Source organism: Macaca fascicularis, chromosome 4 (genome assembly GCF_037993035.2).
Source record: "Macaca fascicularis isolate 582-1 chromosome 4, T2T-MFA8v1.1".
Lineage (NCBI taxonomy): Eukaryota > Metazoa > Chordata > Mammalia > Primates > Cercopithecidae > Macaca > Macaca fascicularis.
The window spans coordinates 142,821,359-142,838,465 of NC_088378.1; the positions used below are offsets into that span (position 1 = coordinate 142,821,359).

Consider the following 17,107-nt stretch of genomic DNA (forward strand, 5'->3'; position numbering starts at 1 on the left):
TTGTGAAAATGTATTATTTATTTACGATTGAGTAACAAATTATGTAACACTTAGCTCAAAACAACAAATATTCATCACCTCCCACAGTTTCCAATGGTTAGGAATCCAGGAGAAGTTTCCCTGAGTGCTTCTGGCTCAGGACCTCTCACAAGGTTGCAGTCCAGTTGTCAGTCAAGGGCTGCATCATCTGAGGGCTTCATTGGGGCTGAGGATTCACAAGAAAGAGAGATCAGTCACATGGCTGTTGGAAAAGGCCTAGTTCCTTGTTATCTAGTCCCAGAGGGCCTCAGTTCTCAGTCACATGGACCTTCCTGCAGGGCTGCTTATAGCACAGCAGCTGGATTCCCCCAGAGCTCATGATCCCAGAGACAGAGAGAGAGAGAAGGTGGAAGCTGCAGTGAGTTTTATGTTCTACACCCAAAGTCGCAAACTGTTATGTCAGCATTATTCTATAAGTTAGAAGTTGTATTAGTCCATTCTCACATTGCTATAAATACCTGAGATTGGGTGATTTATAAAGGAAAGAGGTTTAACTCACTCACAGTTCTGCATTGCTGAGGAGCCTGCCCCGGGAAACTTAGAGTCACGGCAGAAGTGGAAGCAAACATGTCCTTCTTCACATGGTGGCAGGAGAGAGAAATGCAGAAAGAAGCAGGGAAATGCCCCTTATAGAACCATCACATCTCGTGAGAATTCCCTCAGTATCATGAGAACAGCGTGGGGGAACTGTCCCCATGATCCAGTCACCTCCCATGTGGTTCCTCCCCCAACAGGTAGGGATTACAATTCGAATGACAATTCAAGATGAGATTTGGGTGGGAACACAGAGCCAGTCCATATCAGAAGTGCCTCATTAAGTCTAAGCCACACTCAAGAGAGGGAATTAAGCTGCACCTCTGGAAGGGAACAGTATCAAAGGATTTGAATATATGTTAAAAGCAAAATTAAAACTATTGTTTCTGGTTTTTCAAAATCAAAGGCTTCTTTTATCTAATTATTTTTCATTAACTCTTTAAGCTTGTCTTTTAATTTAATTGTATTTTAAGTTCCAGGGTATATGTGCAGGATGTGCAGGTTTGTTACATACGTAAACGTGTGCCATGGTGGTTTGCTGCACCTATCAACTCATCACCTAGGCATTAACCCTGGCATGCATTAGCTGTTTTTGCTAACGATCCTCCCAACCACTGCCCTCTCCCAACAGGCCCCAGTGTGTGTTGTTCCTCTCACTGTGTCCATGTGTTCTCATTGCTCAGTTCCCAATTATAAAAGAGAATATGTGTTGTTTGGTTTTCTGTTCCTGTGTGAGTTTGCTGAGGATAATGGCTTCCAGCTCATCCATATCCCTGAAAAGGACTTGATCTCATTCCTTTTTATGGCTGCATAATATTCTATGGTGTATATGAACCATATTTTCTTTATCCAGTCCATCATTGATGGGCATTTGGGTTGATTCCATGTCTTCTCTGAAGACTATTCACTATTCACTATTCCACTGTGAATAGTGCTGCAATGAGTGTAAACATGCATATATCTTTATAATAGAATGATTTATATTCCTCTGGGTATATATCCGGTATTGGGATTGCTGTGTCAAATGGTATTTCTGGTTCTAAATCTTTGAGGAATCGCCACACTGTCTTCCACAATGGATTAACTGATTTATTTTCCTCTAACAGTGTAAAAGCATTCCTATTTCTCCGCAACCTCGCCAGCATCTGTTGTTTCTTGACTTTTTAATAATTGCCATTCTGACTGGCATGAGATGGTATCTCATTTGTGGTTTTGATTTGCATTTCTGTAATGATCCGTGATGTTGACCTTTTTTTCATATTTTTGTTGGACACATGTGCATCTACTTCTGAGAAGTGTCTGTTCAGGTCCTTGTCCACTTTTTAATGAAGTTGTTTTTTTCATATAAATTTGCTTAAGTTCTTTGTAGATTCTGAATATTAGAACTTTGTCAGATGAGTAGATTGCACAAATTTTCTCCCATTCCGTAGGATGTCTGTTTACTCTGATGATAGTTTCTTTTGCTGTGCAGAAGCTCTTTTGTTTAATTAGATCCCCTTTGTCAAGTTTTGCTTTTGTGGCAGATGCTTTTGGCGATCTCATCATAAAATCTTTGCCCATCCTTATGTCTGGAATGGTATTGCCTAGATTTTCTTCCAGGGTTTTTCTAGTTTTGGATTTTACGTTTAAGTCTTTAATCCATCTTGAGTTAACTTTTGTGTAAAATGTAAGGAGGGGGTCCAGTTTCAATTTTCTGCATATGGCTAGCCAGTTCTCCCAGCATTATTTATTAAATAGGGAATCCTTTCCCCATTGCTTGTTTTTGTCAGGTTTGTTGAAGATCAAATGGTTGTAGATGTGCAGTCTCTTTTCTGAGTTCTCTATTCTGTCCCATTGGTTTATGTGCCTGTTTTTGTAGCCTTGTAGTATAGTTTTAAGTCGGGTAGCCTGATGCCTCTAGCTTTTTCTTTTTGCTTAGGATTCTCCTGGCTATACAAGCTCTTTTGGGATCCACGTGAATCTCATACTTTATTCAACACATCTAGCTTAACATGATGCCAATAACTTTGGTTTGATGCTGTAAGCCCGAAATGGTTAGCTCGAATTGAGAAACAAGTTTTTTTGTTTTTTTTTGTTTTTTTCAAAAACTGGCTATTCGGGGGGCATTCTATAATAAACTTAACATCTTTCGTTGTGGTAGTCGATGAGATGTGATAGAAGTGATTGGAACACCACTATGATTCTATATAGCACTCTATTATGTGCTTCCGAATTTTTTTTTTCTTTTTAGCAGTCCTATTCTGTTTTCCATTCATATTTGCTATTCCATCACTGGGTATTCCTTTCTACTCTTTGCTTGTTTCATTTGTTTTGGTGAATGGTGTGCATTTCCAATTCTGTAAAAGTTTAATTCAGTTTTATGTGTGGTAAATTGTAACATCAAGTCCTTTGCAAGATTGAATTACCTTGCACAGCAAATTGAACATTGTATAATTGAAAACCTAGAGAGATGCCAGTGAGCCAAGGATGAAAAGGCCTATGTGTAACCAAGGCCATTTTCATGGCATCCTGGTCCTCTCTGTCACATGGCTCCTTACAATACTCTATGGTTTTCTTCGAATGTAAGTAGTTCTTGTTAAGGATCCTTGTAGTGAACTTTGAAATTCTTTTTTGTTTCATTTCTATAAAAAACAGGTATATTTTAATTTGGAAAACTCTGTTTAGGAATTACAATCAAGTAACTACCAGGGTGCCCAGCACTGGTGTAAAACACAGAACCTGTAAAACTCCCCTGGGCTGCCGCCCATTCACTTCCCCAGAAGGAGACTCCATCCTGAACCTGTGATTATTATTCCTTTCTATTTCTTTAAAGATTTGTGCAATAAGTACACACACACACACACACACACACACACACACACACACATATATATATATATATATGCCCAAACCAAGTATCAGTTAGTTTTGCTGGTTTTTAAGCTTCCTGTACAGCAAATTCCTACTGCATTTATTCTCCCATGATGCACATTACATATAGGAGTTATCTGTGGTGTGGGAGACTATCTTCATTCATTTTTACTGCTGAAGGTTTACATTTTATGGTTATACCACAATTTCACTACTTTCCTATTGATGTATATGTGGCTGATTCCACTTTTTGCCATATACATTAATGTGCATGTCTCCTGTGCACTTAGGTAAGAAAGCCCCCCAGAGTGGATGATTCGGAATGGGTTGGTTGGATGATACGTTGTATGGACTTTAATCATACTAGATAATGATAATATGATTTCCAAAGTGACTGTGGCTACTTAAACTTTTACAATAAATGTGTAATACTTGATGATGTGTTCTGAAAACACTGCATCAAAGGAATTGAGTTAAAAGTCACGGTCTTGGCAGTAGAATTACAGCAGGCATTTTCATTCAGACTCTGTGAATAACTTCCTGTTGTTTACTTGTTTCTTATATACCGTGGCATTATACTTTTGGCATATAGATTCAGAAAATGCTTACTTATAGCACAATCACACAGGGTTATTTTATATTTAGGAAAATTTCATAAGAAAAAGGAAAAAATGGAGGAAGGGAGGTAAAGAAGGAGGAATGGAAGGAAAAGTGAAAGAAGAAAAGAAGGAAGGGGAAAGGGAAGGAAAGGGAAGTGAGAAGGAGGGAGGGTGAGATGTTGAATGGAGATACAGAAGAAAAAGAGGAAGGGAGGGACAGAAGGAAGGAGAAAGGGAAGTAACAAAGGAGAAAAGAAACTAAAATAAAGAAAAGAATAGGTGTTGAGAAACTAGAAATCCTATGCATGGCTAATATTATCAAAATAGGAGAAAATAAAATAGGTGTAGTTAACCTCTATAAAATAATGGACATATAAGAGGGCTTCATGAGTTATCCATTGCTGTGTAACAAACTACCCCCAAATTTAGTGACTTAAAGCCATGAACATTGGCAAACTCAAAAGCACAATACAAATATCAGCAAAATGGTGCCAATGCAGATAGAAGTTGAATAAACAAAAGTATTTTACAAATTGGAATAAGAGGACATGGGTGTGCAGATGAAAATGATTTTGTAGTCCAGATACTCCAAAAAGCAAGTTCCATCATGGGATTAAAGTTACAGCATTTTATAGGGGACACACCTGTCAGAAGATATAGTGAGGGAGACAGGTTACTCTGAGAAAGGCAACAGACCAAGATGCGAGTGTGACCCCCCTGTGATGGACAGAAGGAGAGAAGGTTTACTGGACGTATCCTAGACCACAGGCAATCTAAGGAGAGTTAAGCAAGGCCGTAGAGGAGTCCTCGAGGTACAGTTGGCCATCAGAGGACTCCCCTGTCTCCCAGGAATGTCCTGCCTTAGTGTCACTCGTATGACCCGTCACTGGTTGGGAACAGCCCATGGGAAGCAGAGCCTCAGCACCAATGCTACTGAGGGTGTCAGAGCACAGGAGCAGGGCCTTGGGAGAGTACCCAGGAGTGTGACTCAAACCTTCTGCCCTGACCGGTCTGGGCCCTTTGAAATCAAGTCGTCTCTGGCTGAATTGCTGGATGATTCTGCTCACACTTACAATGAGGCAAGGGGAAAAAGAAGGCCCCAGGTGGATGTCTGGTTTCCGCACACACTTCTGCCCTCATTGTGTGAAAGTAGCCATGCCTCCTCCTGGGGATGAGGGTCTATTACCTGGGCCTGGAGAGGAGGAGAATCCTCTTTTCACCAGGTGGTCTGAGCTCACACTGTCCAAACTTCTCTGTTGACAACCATCATGTGTAGTTCAGTGGGCTGTTTTTTGTTGCTTTTTAAAGGTACCCTCCTTGGAAATCAGGACCTCATACCCTGTTCAAAGATAAAACATGCAAAATACCCCATTGGGTGAATGTAAGGGATTGGACATGGAGCCAAACCTGCTTCCACCTTTTGATTTCTGGACACACATGTTCTTCCACTGAGAACACAGACCATAGAGACGTCTCTGATTCAAACAATGCACCATGTTCTGAAAGATGGCACCCACCCCTCAGAGTGCTTCCTCCAGGCTGGCACTGAGCTGTGCCTGTAGAAGACCTGTCCAGCATTCCTTGTGGCTGGCAGCCTCTGGGTGGTGCAGATGGTGATAGGATTAGTGGAACCCACAGCCATGGAAGCACTGAAACTTTCCCTGCCAAGTGGGTCTTTCAGGCAGAAAATGGGCTAGGAGCACCGCCTGGCCTGCAGACCAAGAATGTCAACAGCACCTGGAGAGAGGTGCTGGCTGAGTGTCTGAGAGCAGGACACGAAAACACCCATGGACTAGGAGCCTATCCCTGTGAAGATGAACCTCTGGCCCTGGTGGTAGGTGTGCCCTCTGGGCCCTCTTGTGGAGCATGGTCTTGGTGGGCCTTCACCATGCCCAATTCGCTTAGTCTCGTTATTCCATCCTCTACATGTTCTAGGGCAACTAAGACATGTCTATGTTGTTGAGATTCGGGAATCATTTTATCTGGATTCACTCCAGCAGTGGGTTTACCCTCACTTTTCAAAGTTCTTGGGTGTTTGATAAACCCGTACCCTGGAAAGTGCCTCCAAGCCAAAGGATTTTCATTCATCCAGCCTGACATTCTGACCGCTTGAACCAACACCCTCAAATTTCAGTCCCAGAAGTGCTCCCCATGCTCCTATTGGGACATGCCAGCTGGTTCCTGCAAAGCTCCTGAGTGGGATTCCCAATGCATCACAGGGATGAGGCTTCTGCAGCATCTTCCTGCATAGGAAGTGGGAACCATTACTAGAGAAGGTGCATGCACAGAGGATCCTGGCAGCGCCAATTGGATGATCTTGTTGTAATTTGCAGAGTCTCAGGTTTCCCTACCATGGCCCTGACTTTCCTATAACAGACCTGCATTGGCTGAGTGTCAACACCTCTGGAGCAGTGTGGCCCTCATCATGATGTCTTCAGCTACCATTCCATGGTATGTATCCTTTCGCTGCAGGAGATAAAGGCTTCTCCATGAGACACTGCTGAGGCTCTCACACGTAGCCAGTGACAGCTGTGAACAATTTTCAGGTTCTCAGTATCTTTTTATGGGGTATCAACATAGCTGGGAAGTAACCAGCCAACTCCACTGTCTTTGTAGGTTTCCCCCCAATTCTATCATTATCGTGCAGGGTCTTTTATCACCCCACCTGCCATAGCTTCTTTTAACCAGGACATCTCAGATTAGCACTGGTGAGACCCATAGCAGCTCACCTGCACCTTGTGCTACAGACTGTGTCCCCCACTAACCCAGATGGCATCCTCTTGGCCTGCCAGGCAGTAGGAAAGCTTATTTCAAATTCTCATTTTTGCACATTATCACCCTTGATGCCACTTGCGTTAGCTATGGTCTCCTGAGGAGCAGACCCTAATACAGTATTAAATGTGCAAGGACTTATTAAGGGAAATGCTTGTGAGAGAAATTCAGGAGAGAGACAAAACACTGGGAAAGCCTTCAGACCACACTGCAACTCTGAGCCCCAGTGAAGGAGAGAGGGCAGGAAGGTCAGCTGGAAGCATCCTAGACCCTGTGCAGGCTAAGGGAAGTTCGGTAAAGGTGGCAGGGAGCCCTGGAGCCTCAGTGAGCCTTCAGAGTAGAAATATTCCTGCCTCAGTTTCCTTGCTTTCCTCAATCAGGAAAAAGCCGAGGCAAGTGTGGTCTCAGAGCAAACGTGACAATAGATTTCAGGATGTGAAAGCCGGGGCATCATCTATTATTCTTCCTCTACCTGAGGGCCTGGGATGTGCATCCTCATGAGTGCCACAATGATGCACTGGAGTAAGAGGAAAAGGGATGATGATAGAGGGAAAAAAAGGTATTAATTGATGAACTAACACCTTTAAGTAGATGAGAAGGGATGATGTTCTACCTTCATGACTCAGGCGCCAGCAGAGGAACTGGCTTGGTCTGGGAACAGGATGGTTAACCCACAACAGTCCCCCACGTGGTAAAACGCCTGACGTGCGGTGCAGCTGCAAATGCATGAGCAGATGGTGGTGGAATCTGTGAAATTGTCTCCTAATGTGTTCAGTTTTCTCAGTGAAGTGGAAGTAAGAATGGGGAAGGAGGGTTGGATATGTGAGCACAGAGAGAAGGTGTGTAAGAGTCACCCAGGCCAGGAGGGGCTGAGGGTGAGCCATGCAGGGAGAGGGTGATTGCTGGCCGTGGTGGGGGCTCCCCATGAGGTTTGGGTCGTGAAGGTACAGAGAGCAGTCAGTGTGCTGTGTGCTGCTCTCCTGCAGCTCAGGGGGCAGGTGCAGTGTGGGCAGTGGTGGAATCCACCAGCTATGTAGTTTTGCCAAGCAAGTGTGACAACGCAAGGGAGAGACAAGGGAGGGTTGGAAATTATTTACCACAGAATCCAAAATGTGTGAGGAGGTGAATCCAAGCACTGAGGGAGAGGGAGGATAGGGCAGGATCACTGGACTAGGAATCCCAAGGGGGTGGAAGGATTGTTGGAATTGATGTACTACGGAATGGACTCCACGCCTGGAAAGCAGGCACATACGCAATGAGTGTTTCATGATATTACATCACAGCATATGATAAAATAATAGTATCAGTGTCCTCAGAGCCTATGGCTACCCTGCAAGGGTTGAGTGGAAAGATGGTCAGAGAGTGGGAAGTGTGAAATTGAGAGTGTGGAAGGACTGGGCTTCTTTGCCATGAGGAAGCCTAGAGGATAAGAAGGGCATGAGATTCGGGCAGAGAGAGGACACGGTTATGAAGGAAAGGAGTTCCAGGACCTGAGAGGCCATGGAGCACGGACATCTTCTCTGCTGTATAGGTGTCTATTGCTGCCATAAAAATTACCACAAACCAAGCGGCTTTAAATAGCACCTAATTATCATGCCACCGTCTTGTGGGCTGCAAGTCCACACAGTCTCATGGGGCTAAGATCATGGTGTGAACAGGTCTGTGTTCCTTCCTGGAGATTCTGGGGAAGAATCCACATCCAAGCTCATTCAGTTCTTGTCTGCATTCACCTCCTTGCAGAGAGAACAGAGCTTCCCACTTTCTTGTTGGGAGCCACCCTTAGCTCCTAGAGACTTCTCTCTGCCACTCACGTATGGTGCCTAAAGCACATCCAATCCTCCTCCTTGGAACCTCTGATCTCCCCTTTGCTGTGTCTCCTCTGCCTTCCTCCTCTGCAGCATCTGACTCCATCCAGAGCAGATTCTCTACTTTTAATGGCTCATGTGATTTGATTGGGCCACACAGAGAGTCCAGGAAAATCTCCCTATTTTAAAGTCCTTTATCTTCATTACATGAGTAATGTCCCTTTTGCCATGTAATGCAAGTTGTTCACAGGTTCCAAGGACTTAGACTGGACCTCTTTGGGGACTATTACTCAGCCTGTCACATCTGCATATGTCAAAGTCACAAAGAATCAAGGAGACAGCCCTGCTGAAGATGGTGATGGTGATCCAGGAGCTACAAGCGTCAGGATTGACAGGAATGGCCTGGGGCCCACAGGGAATGGCTACAATGAGGGGAAAGGGGCCCTAGTCTGATGACAGCTTAGGGGTTTTAGGGAGGAGGGAGGCAGAAAGGTCTGAGAACCACAGTGAGGAGCAAGGACCCCAACTCACCTCTGAACCCAGGGGTACAAGTCACTGGGGAAACTCGCCCACGTGGGGGAACTTCAGAGGGGGTCACATCCTCAGGAAGACCCAGTTCCTGGTAGAGCATCAAGGTGAGGGAACATCCTGAGAGAGAATGAGGATTTTTTGCTGATCATGGACTGTGGATTCCAGGGAGTGCAGAGGGAAGATTTCTGAAGTTAGGTAGGGGACATGGTGTGGGGACAGAATAGGGGTGTGCAGAGCCTTGTGGGGATGTGAATGCAGGTGTTTGGGGGACTCAGTGTGACTGACACAGACAGGGAAAGGGCATGAGGAGCTCAGTCCTGGTGGACTCGAGGCAGACGATGGTGCTGAGGCTGTGGGAGACGAGGGAGGAGCAGCAGGGGTGGCTCTCACCTGGGCTCTGTCCGTGGAGGTGAGGACTGTGAGGTGATTGGGTCTTAGTGCTGTGTGGATCTTCTGATGATGGATGGAGTATCTGAGGGAGGAGGGGTCTTAGAGGATTTTGGTCTTGGCATAAGAACAAAAAAGGACAAGAACCAACGTTTAGTTTTTCCCAGAAGGTGAACCCTTCCTAAGTCTGGGTAATCCCAGACACCAAGAAGTGGTGTGTGCAGTTCTCCAAAGTCTTACTTTCTCCAGGAATTCTGTTTCTGCCTTTTTAACTGGGAAGAAGATTCTCTCAGGAGAACCACCTCTTCTGATGCTGTATGGGCTTCATTCTGCTCGAACTTACAGAAGATAAAAGTTGACCTTAATAAAATTTTGTACTTTTAAAAATGTCCCATACCGTGTTGAGTTTATTTTAAAGTAAGACGTAATATTTGTATATGTCTGTGGGGCCCATGTGATCATTTGACACATGCACGGAATGTGGAGTAATCAAGTCAGGGTGTTTAGGGAATCCATCTAAAGCACTTATTTTTTCTTTGTGTTGGGAACATTTAAAATCCACTCTTCTAGGTATTTGAAATACACATAATTGTTAGCTTTAGTTGGCCTGCTGTGCTTTACAACATTAGAACTTATTTTTTGTATGTAACTGTACATTATTTGTACCCATTAATCTACCTCTCTACATCTTCCCACCCCTACGTTCTTCCCAACCTCTGGTAACTGTCATTCTACTCTCTACCTCCATGAGATTAACTATTTTAGCTCACACATATGAGTGACAACATGTGATATTTGTCTTTTCTTGCCTGGCTTATTTCACCTAACATGACCTCTAGTTCCATCCATGTTGTTGCAACTGACAGGATTTCATTTTCTTTTTTTTAATGGCTGAATTGCATTCCATTGGGTATATACTGCAGTTACTTTATTCATTCATCCATTGATAAATTCACCCATTGATTTCACATCTTTGCTATTGTGAATAGTGCTTCAATAAACATGGGCATGCAGGTACTCTTTGATATGCTGATTTCATTTCCTTTGGATAAATACCCAGAAGTAGAATTGTTGCATCAGATAGTAGTTCTATTAATAGTTTCAGGTTTTTGAGAAATCACTCTACTGTTTCCCATAATGGCTGCACTAATTTACATTACCACCAATAGTGTGTAACAGTTCTCCTTTCTGCATATGCTCACCAGCATCTATTATTTTTTGTTTTTTAACAATAGCCATTCTAACAGGGTAAGATATATCTCATTGTAGTTCAATTTACATTTTGGTATTTAGTGATGTTGGGTGTTTTTCACACACCTGTTGGCCACTTGTATGCCTCCTCTTGGGAAATATCTATTCAAATCCTTTGTCCACTTTTTAATTGGATTATTTGTATTTTTTACTGCTAAGTTTGGAGTTCCTAGTATACTAATTGGATTAATATAGTAGTTGGATGAATATTTAGTAAATATTTTTGCTATTCAACAGGTTATCGCTTCATTCTTTTGGATGTTTCCTTTGCTGTGCAGAAGCTTTTTAGCTTAATATAGTCTCATTTGTCTATTTTTACTTTTTTTGCCTGTGCTTTTGAGGTCTTAGCCATAAAATCTTTGCTGAGACTCATGTCCTGTAGTGTTTCCAGTATGTTTTCTTCTAGTAGTTTTATAATTCTGGGTCTTATGTTTAAGTCTACAATCCCTTTGAGTTGATTTTTGTATATGGTGAGACACAGGGGTCTAGTGACTTTCTTCTCCATTTGGTAGCATTTTCCCAGCACTGTTTATTTAAAATACTGTTCTTTCCCCAGTGTATATTCTCGGTTCCTTTGTCAAACGAACTCCTTTGAGAGTTCTCATTAAGAAGCAATGTTTAGTTTCACCAAATCCTTTTTCTGCAACTGTTGAGATGATAATATGATTTATGTCCTTCATTCTGTTGATGTGGTATATCACATATTTTGATTCACATACGTCAAACAATCCTTGCATCCCTGGTATGAAACTCACATGATTATGGTGTATTGTTTTGATCTGTTGTTGGATTTTGTTGCCAAAATTTTCAATTGCTATTTTTTATTACTAACATTTAAATTTTTACTGTAAGCATTTTAAACTTGTAAAATTTACATATACTGAAATGATCAGATCTGTATCAAATTCATCAATGAATGTTGACAAATACAGTCATTCACCCATGCCACTATCAAGATACACAAAATTATCTTTTTTCTGCGTTCAGCTTAGCCCCCTTTCCCCAGCAGCTATTGATGACTATCATGATAGAGTAGCTGTTCCTGTTTCAAAACTTAATACATGTCCACTCATCCCATATGGCCTCCCTCGTGTCTGGCTTTTTGCACTTGGTGTAACATCTATGTGGTCTACCCAGGTTGTTGCATGTATCAGTAGTTCATCCATTTTTAATACTGGTAGTATTCCATTGTATCATTGCGTCACAATTTTTTTGTACATTGTGGGGGTATTCCCAGTTTTTTATTGTTACAAATAAAGGAACTATGGACATTATTGTACAGGGATTCTTGGACATAATCTTTATTTCGCTTGAGTAAATACCTAGGAGTGGAAATGCTAGCCATAGAATATTAGCTCGTTTAGCTTTATTAGATGATATAAAACTGATTTGCAGAGTGGCTGTTTTATATTCTTATAGGCAATGGATGAGACTGTTTCACATCCTTGCCAACATTTATATTTATTAATCATTTAAATTTCAGCCATTCTAATAAGTGCTTAGTGGTTTCTCACTGTGGTTTTACTTGGCATTTTCCCCTGATGACTATTGGCCATTCATGTGTCTTTTTTGTAATGTTTCAGAAGATTTCTCTAAAGATTGTGGAAGGTGCTAAATAAATGTGATTTCTCTTTCCCTAAGTACTAGACCTAAAGCGGAATGTTTAGAATCCATCCACACTTCCCAGTCTGGCCCACTCAATCCTATATTTGCCCCCTAAAGTCCCCACTCCTTCATCCCTCTTTTATATTCTATCCTCTTCATTCTGGCTCCAGCTCAGAGTCCTCCAGGAAGTCTGTTACTGTGAAGGTCACTAACATGCTCAGTATTGTCATCTCTCCATCTGTCTGTACCTCTCCACAGCTTTCCTCACACTCAATAACTCTTTTCTTATTTTGCTCAGTTCCTGTGGATTCACTTCACAAATATTAATTCGAAGTAGTCCTAGCTGGAAGAAGGAATGGAAAATTATAAAAAATATTTGTGAAGGCACCACCCAGGTTTGTCAATTGGTGACATTTTAATATTATTGGCTATATGTAGTATACCCAGAAAAATAGTAGAAATATATGTAGATAGCCTTGATTTTTCACAGTTCTGATATGCATGTGTTTCAGTCAATACTGTACTGAGCAGATCAAGAATTGCAGGTGGATGTGTGTCTTGAATTTGGTGTATTCTGTTATATTTTTACTAAGTTTTAGGAAGTCTGCTTGTTTGAAGTCTTTTAGACTTGTTATTTGAGACCAGGTCTCACTCTGTCACCCATGCTTGACTGCAGTGGCACAAACACAGCTCACTGTACCTCAACCTCCCAGGTTCAAGTGATCCGCCCACCTCAGCCACCCAAGTAGCTGGGAGTATAGCTGTGCTCCACCATGCCGGGCCAATTTTTGTGTGTTTTGGAGAGAGGGGTTTTTGCCATGTTTCCCAGGCTGGTCTCAAACTCCTGAACTCAAGTGATCCACCCACCATGGCCTCCCAAAGTGCTAGGATTACAAGTCAAGGCCATCTTGCCTGGCTTTGCTTTTAGACTTCTTTTAAATAGTTTCTTTCTGATTTTGTCATTCATTTCTTGCTTTTTCAGTTACCATGGTCTGTGAGATGAATCTGTGTTCATACAAACAGTTAATTGGTTTTCATTGCTGGATAGTATTCCAGGCAAGGAATATGCTACAATTTATCTCTTTCGCTCTTCATTGACCTTTCGGTTGTCTCTATTGTAGACCTCACTGCAATGAGCATCCTGGGACATTGCCTCCTGCTCTCAGGGATATGTGAGTTCCCCTAGAATATGCATCTAGGAGTGGGCTCACTACAGTTTTTCACATGATGCTACATGATGCAGAATTGTTCTGTGAAAGAAATAATCCAAATGCCTATCAGAAGGGGGCTGGTTAAAAAGCACTGCACTCAAAAGGAGCAATCTCTATTTTTTTTAAATATTGCATATCTATACAATGGAGTATCATGAAAATTTCAAACAAAGACACAAAGATGTAGGAAAGCTTTTGGTATTTCTTCATGAGATGGTCTTTGTGACACAATGTAAAGGGAAAAGGCAAGTTGCAGGAAAGCAGATGTAGTTTGCTAGAATTTGAGTGAAATGGGAGAAAGATGATATACATATACATTTATATTTGCTTGCATATGCACAAAATGTCTTTGAAAGAATAAGCAAAAAACTGATATAAATGGCTACCTGTCAAGATGGGGTAGAATAAGAGAGAGTCTTTTAAATTTTGAATTTTGAGCCAAGTCAAAACATAAAATAAAATATAATTCCAAAGGAGAGAAAACAAACAAAACCAAGTGCTTCAAAATAAAAAAACAAAAGCCTGACAGAATTAATTCTTTTACCTTCCTTAATAGAAAAAACACCGTTTCAAAGTTATATCACTCCTTAAACAAGGATGTTTATTACCAGTATAATTCAGTATGTTGTTTTCTTTTTTATTGCACTATCTTTCTTTATGTGTCTGTCTGTCATTCATTAAAAGGCAAAATAAGGATATGATTAATTAACAAATGCAATTGGCTTGGTGAAGGAAATTTTGACCAAATCCTGATGTAAATGGTGAAGTTCAATCTACAAGGAATTCTGCGGGGTCCAGTGCCCCAGTTGTGGCTTCAGTGGGCTCAGAACTCCCTCTGCTGTCCATGTGGGTTCAAGTATGTGATATTTAGAAGAGAGAACACTTCGGTAATTCTCCTGGAAAACCCATGATTGAACCCTTTGCTGAATTTGGAAGGTCCTCATTATGAGCCCATTCTAAGTATTTGTCATATGAAGTCACCCTGTATTTGGATCAGAAGGTACAGTCAGAGCTCCTAGGGTCACATCCTAGGCCCAAACAGCCCAGGACAGCAGTCAAAGGCCTGTAGGTCAGTTTCGTAAGGGGTGGGAAGGATTGAGAGTGTGGGGGCCAGTTGTGAAGTAGTGGGAGCCCCAGATGCTGTGTGAAGCTGAGTCTCTGGATTGCCCTGTATCCCCACATTTGATTTCTTCCTGGGTGTCTGCCATTCCTGGGATCCCAAGGAAATCAAACGCTGCAGCCTTGGCTGGGGTGCTCTCCAGGATGGGCCAGGCATGGTCTAGTGTATCTATATCTCCGTCTCTCAGCCCTCTTCTGATGTTAGAAATCAGTGTGGATGGCCTTAGGGTGGTGATTCTCAAAGTGTGGTCCTGGGTAGCATTGGCATCACCTGAGAACTTGTTAGAAATGCAATTTTCAGTCCCTGCCTTGGATCTGCTGAATCAGAAACTGCATTTTAACAGGCTCCCAGCAGAATTTTGCTTTTTCAAATCAGGCCTCTCTCTCTTTGTCTCAAGACTCAATATTGAGCAGCTGTGACTTCTGGACAGTCATATATGGGACACACTTCCTCTCCAGGAAGCTTCTGGCTCCTCAGTCAGCTTAGTCTGGGTCCTGGCCTGGCCTAAGGGAGAAAAATTCATGTCCTGGGCTCTGAGCAATGCTCTCCTGTCCTGGATGCCTGTCAGGCTCCTAGTTATACCTCAAAATACAGCTCAAATGTTGTCTTTTATGATGCTTCTGTGACGCCTTGGTCAGAGCAGATGGTCTACATGTGCATCCACAAAGCTAGTTGCATGTTCTGCCAACCATTTGTGTAAGAATTTCCTTACTGATCTCTGCCTGTGCAAGGCTGGCTCAACCTCGAAGGCAAGGGGAGTTTGGTTTGTCTTACCTCAGCCCTAGTTCCTTTAACAAAATGCCTGGCACACAGTAGGTGTCTGATAAATATTTACCAGATGAAGGGATTGCCTGCAATGACCTGGCAGACAAGAAGGAGGAATAACAACCCACAAGCTGGGCCAGGCAGGCCACCATAATCCAAGCACTTTGGGAGACTGAGGCGGGCAGATCCTGAGATCAGGAATTTGAGACCACCCTGGACAACATGGTGAAACCCCATCTCTACTAAAAATACAAAAAATTAGCCAGGCCTGGTGGCGGGCGCCTGTAGTCCCAGCTACTTGGGAGGCTGGGGCAGGGGAATCGCTTGAACCCGGGATGCAGAGGTTCAATTTTATTGCATCAGGGAGCCACAGAGGGGGGTGACAGTGCAGGTCATCTGTCCCTTGTTTCCTGTTTCAGGAACATTTCCTGTTTTACACTTAAAGTCAAAGAAATTATGTAACGGTAATTTGTTCAAAAATGAAATCAACATTTACAAAAAAAGTAAATGTACAAACCCCAGGGGTCTAAGGAGAGTCTACATTTCTCACCGAAAATTGCCTCACCCTGCACTATCGAATGGAGAGGGTCCTTTCCAGGGGCCCTAAGATGCAGGGGCGATTGGGCTGCAGCCCTAACTAGAGGTGTCCTTCTTTATATCTGCAGTTTCCTTATGCCTGGCAGCCAACTTCAGTGATCTCACCTGAGCCAGGAATTCGTTTTTTTGATGGTGGTTCTATTTGAGCCATTGTGTAAATTTAAAAATGTGACATGGAAATTTTGCTATAATAGTTTTTCTTTGATGGAATTTGACATGCACGTTGGCTCTGGCTTCCCTCTCGGTCCCAGGAGGGAATGGAGTGTCCTGCACTTTTTTTCAAGATCCCCATGTGTAGAAGGAATCAGGAGACTTGGAGTAAGGGGCCCCTCCAATCTCACCCTCCTCTCTAATGCTTTTTGTGGTGGGGACCTTGGCACGCTGCACATCTGCTTAATATAATTGTCCCAGCTCCTGAAATAAAAGCACAGGTGCACATAACGCTGATTCCTGCATGCAATGCCAAGGTGAGGGTTTCCTGGATGCCAGGTTTAGCACTTTGACTCTCATTCTCACACACACACACACACACACACACACACACACACACACTCTCTCTCTCTCTCTCTCTCTCTCGGTATCTCACATAAACACAGACTCACACACACACTAACTCATAACACAGGAACACACACTTGCACACACACTCACACACATATTTAGACACACTCTCACACACAGATTCACACACACATGCACACACACAGGCACACACACACAGGCACACACTCATTCACACACGCACAGCCTGAGCGAACCCTGGGACAGGCTGACCTCGGGGGCGGAGTAACAGGAGTGTCTCAGGTCCCTCTCAGTGGACTTTGTCTCTTTTTCCTGGAGGTGGAGGAGTCTGTACTCCATGAGGGGACGTCCTCTGAAGAAGGGGGTGATACTCAAGAGCAGGGTCCAGAGATGGACAAGGATGGGAAAGTGGAGACAAAGCAGAGGGGTCGAGGCAGGGAGGGAGCACACGAGGAATGGGGATGGGGAGGACCTTCTAGAGGTCAGAAATGTCACACACAGAATTCAGTTCTTGGTTTT

General features: G+C 42.9%; 1 long non-coding RNA gene across 1 annotated transcript in view; it reads right to left on the reverse strand.

Annotated features, from left to right (window-relative positions):
* Positions 1-17,107, reverse strand: part of LOC123572780 (uncharacterized) — a 19,659-nt gene continuing 2,552 nt past the window's right edge. The window contains exons 2-3 of the long non-coding RNA XR_006697300.2: positions 5,209-5,361; positions 1-205 (exon numbers count right to left, since the gene is read on the reverse strand). This is a non-coding gene — a long non-coding RNA (uncharacterized lncRNA). The remainder of the gene's footprint in view (positions 206-5,208; positions 5,362-17,107) is intronic.